This window comes from Aotus nancymaae, unplaced genomic scaffold (assembly GCF_030222135.1).
Source record: "Aotus nancymaae isolate 86718 unplaced genomic scaffold, 86718_ANA_hifiasm-v0.15.2.pri h1tg000040l, whole genome shotgun sequence".
Classification (NCBI taxonomy): Eukaryota; Metazoa; Chordata; class Mammalia; order Primates; family Aotidae; genus Aotus; species Aotus nancymaae.
The window spans coordinates 93,644,417-93,651,231 of record NW_026988454.1 but is presented as its reverse complement, the minus strand read 5'-3'; the positions used below and the strand labels follow the sequence as shown (position 1 = coordinate 93,651,231).

At 34.9% G+C, this 6,815-nt stretch overlaps 1 pseudogene; it reads right to left on the bottom strand.

Moving 5' to 3' along the window:
• Positions 1-3,470: 3,470 nt before the first annotated feature.
• LOC105730506 (coiled-coil-helix-coiled-coil-helix domain-containing protein 2-like) lies at positions 3,471-3,990 on the bottom strand (annotated as a pseudogene).
• Positions 3,991-6,815: the final 2,825 nt, after the last annotated feature.

Below are 6,815 nucleotides of genomic sequence, written 5' to 3'. Positions count from 1 at the left end.
TAAAAATTTTAGAATTAGTTTGTCAAGTTCATAATAAAATAAAAAGCAAGGAAACAAAAGCAGAATTTGTCAGAACTTATACTAGAATTGCAATGAATTCACAAATGGAAAAGAAAACTAGTATCTTTATAATATTGTATCTTTCAATTATAAACATGGTGTGTCTCCCCACTTATTTAGGTTTTGGTCTTACTTAATACTTTTCAGTTATGTTTGATATTTTTTCCCATTAATGTTTGCATATTTTTTGTAATTGATTCTTAATTTTTAAATGTTATGCTAAAAGTTATATTTGTTTGATTCCATTTTCTCTTTGTTGCTAATATATAGAAGTATGGCTAAAGTTTTTTATTAATTCATGTGTCCAGAAGTCTTGATAAATATACTCATAGCAGGGGGTGGGGGCATTGGGGAGGGATAGCGTTAGTAGAAATACCTAATGTAGATGACGGGGTGGTGGATGCAGCAAATCACCACCATGGCACGTGTATACCTATGTAACAAACCTGCATGATCTGCACATGTACCCCAGAACTTAAAGTATAATAAAAAAATTTTAAAAAGAAAAAAATGATTCTTTAGAGGTTTCTACACTTAAAAAAATCATACCATCTATGAAAAATATGAGTTTTATTTTTCCTTTCCAAACTTCATAGATTTTTTTATCTTTCCTTGCTTATCTTCATTTGCCAGGGCAAATGCCCAACTAGAAGTGGTGACAGCAGGAATCCCTGTTTCTGTGTTATCTTAAAAGGGACATGGATGAATCTGGAAACTATCATTCTCAGCAAACTGACACAAGAACAGAAAACCAAACACCGCATGTTCTCACTCATAGGCGGGTGTTGAACAATGAGAACACATGGACACAGGGAGGGGAACATCACACACAGGGGTATGTTGGGGGAGGGGGGCCAAGGGAGGGACAGCAGGAGGTGGGGAGGTTAGGGAGGGATAACACTGGGAGAAATGCCTGATGTGGGTGATGGGGGGATGGAGACAGCAAACCACCACGGCATGTATGTACCTATGCAACAATCCTGCAGGATCTGCACATGTACCCCAGAACTTAAAGTACAGTAACAAAAATAAAAGGAACGTTTTCAAAATTTTATCATTACGTAGTCTCTGGGGTTTCAAACATCTTTAATAGGGAAGTTTTTTACTTTCAAATCTTAGATTGGTAAGAGCTTTAACACATACAAAGGTTTAATTTGATCAAATTCTTTATCTGCATCCATTTAGATAATTATACATTTCTCCTAAATGTGTTAATGTGGTATATTACTGAAACTTATTTTCTGTTAAACCACTTTATATTCCAAAATGAATATATTTGCCATAACGTTTATTACTTTTAAACAATGCTGATCTTTTCTTTAAGATGTTAACATCTATGTTCACAAGTTACTTTGGACAGTAACTTTTTTTTAATATATTATCCTCGTAAGTTTCAGAACCAAGGTAATGAAAGCCTCATAAAAAGACCTAGGAATAGCTCATTATTATTTTCTCCATATTTTTTTAACCGTCACAATATTAAAGGGTCTTCAAAAAGGAGTTTCTTGAGATTTCTTTTTTTTCCTTTATTTCTTCTAAAAAAAATGGGATATATGTGCAGAATGTGCAGGTTTGTTACATAGGTAAACATGTGCCATGATGGTTTGCTGCACCTATTGACCCCTCCTCTAAGTTCCCTCACCTCACCTCACCGCCCCGACACAGTGTGGGTTGTTCCCTTCTCTGTGTCCATGTGTTCTCATTTTTATACTCCCGCTTATGAGTGAGAACATGAGGTGTTTGGTTTTCTGTTCCTGTGTTAGTTTGCTGATACTTCCTCTATCTTTATAGTTTAGAATAGTATGTATAGGATTGGAATTACTTCATCTATTGAATGTTTGATGGACTTTATGAATAAAATACTGGAAGCATTTTTGGAAGAGTGTATAAGAAAGAAGATTTTTAAATACTGATTTTATTTTTTTAATAGTAACAACTCAGTTTGGGCTTCCCCCATCCCCATTTCTTCTTAAGTTAGTTTGATTTATATTTTTATAGAATTTTGTCTATTGTACTAATACTTTAAATTTATTGGTTTAATATTTGAACAATAACTTAGTTTAAATTACACAGAATGCCTAGTTATGTTTCCCATCCCCTCCACTGCTAATAGTATTTTTCACTCTTTTCTCCTTTGCACAGTCTAACTGTTTGTGAAGTTTGACATTCATTTCCAATAATTTTTGGCTTTGTTTATTCTGTTTTCTTTTTATTTGATTTTCTATCTTCCACTTTTCTATTTTCTTTCATTTGATTTTTCTATTTTATATGTCTATTTTCCTTTCATTTGATTTTCTGTTTGGGGGGATGAATTCAGGGTTTTTTTCTGTTAGTAATTTTTAAACTCATTCATTATGAGGCTTTTACAATTTTCTAATGTAATAATTTAAAACTTCCTGATTTTAATTATTTAATTTTAAATAATTTATTTATAATTAAAAACAGAAAGTTTTAAATTATTTTCTAATATTTTCTAATAACTGCGTTACCTTTATCACATAAGTTTGTCTGCAGCATTTGTATTATCATTGTTTCCAGTACTTCCTAATTTTCATTATGATTTCTTCTTTGACCTATGTGTTTTTTAGAAATATTTAACTTCTAGAAGTGCGACTTTTCCCTAATCTTTTTGTTAATTACTTCTGACTTAATTATACTGTGGTCAGGAAATATGTTCTGCCTGATTCCAGTCATTTGAAATTTGGTGAACCATGCTTTATGGCACAATATGTGGTTAATTTTGTAAAAGTTCTAAGTGTTCTTGAATGGAATAAGCATTTTGCTGTTGATTCATTAGGTTAAACTTATTAATTGTGTTATTCAAATATTCAGTGCTCTCACTGACTTTACATGTCTAAGCTCTCAATTACTAGACAAATGTGTTAAAATCTCCCAGTCTTATGGTGTATCTGTCTTTTCATCCTTTTCATTTTATACACACACATATACATAAAAGACTGTGGTTTTAAGCAGATGTATACAAATCAGAAATCTTTAGTCTTACCAGTAAATTGAAACTTTTATCCACTTTGCAATTACTCTTTCAAATTTTTGGCCCTAAAATATATTTTGTCAGTATTTACGTAGTTATATAGTTATACCATTCTTTTTCTTATTTCAACTTTTTTTTTTTTTTTTCTGAGACAGGGTCTCACTCTGTTGCCCAGGCAGAGTGGTTTTTTTTTGTTTTTTATTTTTATTTTTTTTGGAAGAAAATAACTTTATTCTAATTAACTCACAAAGAATAAAATCATCACAGCTAGTTTAAGGAGGCCACACAGTTGACCAGCTTTAAATTCTCCTGAGTAGGAACACCCCCTTCCATTTCAGTTCTGAAGCAAGGAAGCTAGGAATGACAGGAGAGGTTTAACTGATGGCTACACTTTATACCTTCACTATTAGTTAAATTTTTATATTAAATTAACTTGGTTATGGGAGCTGGTTTTCCATTTCTCCAGGCTGAACTTCTTGATTGGGCCAATCCATTTGCAAGTTGGCACTGTTTCAGCACTTCACTGAAACCCTCACAGAGCTTGATGTCACCCTGGTTCTGGGCACACTCCAAAAATTGTTTGATCTCATAGAAGCAAGGCTGCTGCTGCTGCTGTGCCTGCTGGGTTCCCTGAGGCTCCTGGTAAATGATGTCAGGCCTTGAGGCTCAAAATTACTTCCTCCACTGAAGCCCCCAGTAATGGCGTGGCCCAGTGTGTGCCCCACAGTAGAGCCCACAGCCACATCAGCTGCAGTGGTTGCCATCTGGGCCATCAGACCTGGCTGCCGGGGTGCAGCAGCAGGAAAGCCAATTGCAGATGGGGGTGCCGCTGCTGGTGGCTGAGCAGCTGGTGCTGGCCTGGGGGCAGTTCTCATCTGAGGGGACTGGCTGGCCGGAGGGGCCATGTAGGAGGTGCGGCTTTGGCTTCCACGCAGCATCCTAGCTATGGGGTGGCTTGGCCTTTAGACGTGCAACAATCAGCGAAGAGCTCAGCGGCTTTTTTTTTCTTTTTTCTTTTTTTTTACCCCTGGGTCCATCATCAGCGAAACAAGTGAGGGAGAAATTTGAAGAGTGATGACCCTAGAAGTTATCTGAGTTTAAGCCTGGGAACCTTAAGGCACAGAGCAGAGGATTTGGGGGCTGAAGAAAAAGACCCTTTTCAGCTTCAAAAAGTGGTGTACTCTTGGCTCACTGCAACCTCCACCTCCTGGGTTCAAGTAATTCTCGTGCATCAACCTCTGGAGTAGCTGAATTACAGGCATGTACCGCCAAGCCTGGCTAATTGTTGTATTTTTAGTAGAGACAGAGTTTTGCCATGATGGCCAGGCTGGTCTTGAACTTTTAGGCTCAAGTGATCTACCTGTCTTGGGATTACAGGTGTGAGCCACCACTTCTGGTCCCAGCTTATATTTTAGATATATTAGGTACATGTGCAGGTTTGTTACATGGGTATATTGCATGATGCTGAGGTTTGGGGTACAGATCCCATCACCTAGGTAGGGAGCATGGCACCCAATGGGTAGTTTTTCAATCCATGCCCCCGTTCCATCCTCTTCCCTCTAGTAGACCCAGGTATCTGTTTTCCCTAAGTTTATGTTCATATGTGCTCAGTGCTTAGCTCCCACCTGCAAGTGAGAACATGTAGCATTTGGTTTTCTGCTCTTGAGTTAATTCACTTAGGATTATGGCCTCCAGCTATTCCATGTTGCTACAAAGGACATGATTTTATTCCTTTTTGTGGCTGCATAGTACTCCATAGTGTATAAGTACCACATTTAAAAAATCCAATTCATCATTGATGGGCACTTAAGTTGACATTGACATTGGCAAAGAATTTTTAGCTAAGTGTCCAAAAGCAATTAAGGCAAAAGCAAAAATTGACAAGCAGGACTGAATTAAAGAGTTTTGCACACCAAAAGAAATTATCAACAGAGTACACTAAATATATTTGCAAACTATGCATTCAACAAAGGTCTAATATCCAGAATCCATAATGAATTTAAACAAATTAACAAGCAAAAAAAAAAAAAAAAACCATTAAAAAATAGGCAAAGGACATGAACAGACACTTCTCAAAAGAAACCATTTATTTTTTGACTCACATTTTCCCACTTTTGCTCCAACCATCCATACTCAAAATGTTTCCTGAAGGTTAAGGTAGGTCTTACATTTTGTAATCAAGACTGAAAATTCTTGTCTTTTACTAGATCATTTTAACTGTATCATTAATTAGATTTTTATATTCCAGCAGGTAAAATTAGGATATGTAATAGTAATAATATAAAAATGCAGATTAATTTCCCCAAACATCAATAAAACACTCTTACACTCATGTAACAAGCCACCAAAGACTTCTGAATTATGTAACGCATTTAAAACACAACTTTTGAAATGATTTAATGGCTTTGCTTAATGGGCCATATATTGACAATGTTGTGTCTAACATATTTTGGAATGGATGCAAATCTCCTTGACTTTTTATGTTCAATAATAAATGTGTACTGTTATGTAACAAAACAAAGAAATCATATGTTTAATATGGTAGGAACATTATCTAAATTGGATTTAGGTGTTAGTGCCTTCAGATAAGTGGCAGACACAAACACAGAAGCTAAACCCTGAGGAAAATCACATTAGTTAGAAACGAAATATTATCAGGATAAAAGCTGAGATACTCAGCAAGAACTATAAAATCTCCTTCCTGAACATACACACAACTTGACATTTTTTCTGGTGCAATTGTGAATATATCATAGTTTTCATTTCAGATATTAGATCACTACAAAAGTAATTGTGGTTTTTGCTACTGAAAGTCATGGCAGAAACTGAAATTATTTTTGCATCAACCTAATAGTAAATTTTTGATAAAACATTTGCAAGTCATTACTGCAAATATCTAAATGTTGAGAGTTGAGAAGAGAGGGGTATTTATTTGGATTTATTTCTACTATCCTGTTTTTGTGCTATTTGTCCCTCTTTATCCGTTTCTTTTTTATTTGTTGTTTTGGGTTGTCTTCTTAAATATTAAATGGATATTTTCCTCACTCATGTTTTCCTCCACAGATTTGTAAGTTAAATATTCTGTTTCTATGTGTTATTGGTTACCTTAACATTTTCAGCATGTATACTTATAAAAATATGAATGTACAATTTTCACTCCTTTAAATAATGATTTTATTAAACCTTGAAGTCTGATCACTCCTTCCGAACTTATATGTAATTATTGAATACCATAGCTTACCTTCTTTTAAATCCCCCAAAAATTGTTTTCTGCATTCAATGCTGTTTATATTTACCCACATATTTACCACTTTCTTTGTCCTTTAATCCTTTTTGTATCTTCCATGTGGAATTGGTTTCATTTTCCTGGAGTATATCTTTTGAATTTTTTTAAGAGAGTTTTGGTTGTAAACTTTCTCACCTTTTCCTCACCTGACAGTAACATTATTTCTTTTTCATTCTTCAAAATTATTTTTGCTAAGTATATAATACTACACTGATAGGCATTTTCTCTCATCCCATCAAAAATACTCCACTGTTTCCTGGCTTCCATTATTGTTGCTGAGAAATCAATTGTCAATCAAAATATAGTTCCTTTTTCTCTGGTAGTTTTTTTTCAATACGTAATAGAATTATATAATTTTAGGGTACATGTGCTATTTTGATACATGCATAAAATGTGTAATCACCAAGGCAACTGGAACACCCATAACCCCTCAAATTCACCCTTTCTTTATGTTGGGAACCTTCCAATTCCTCTCCA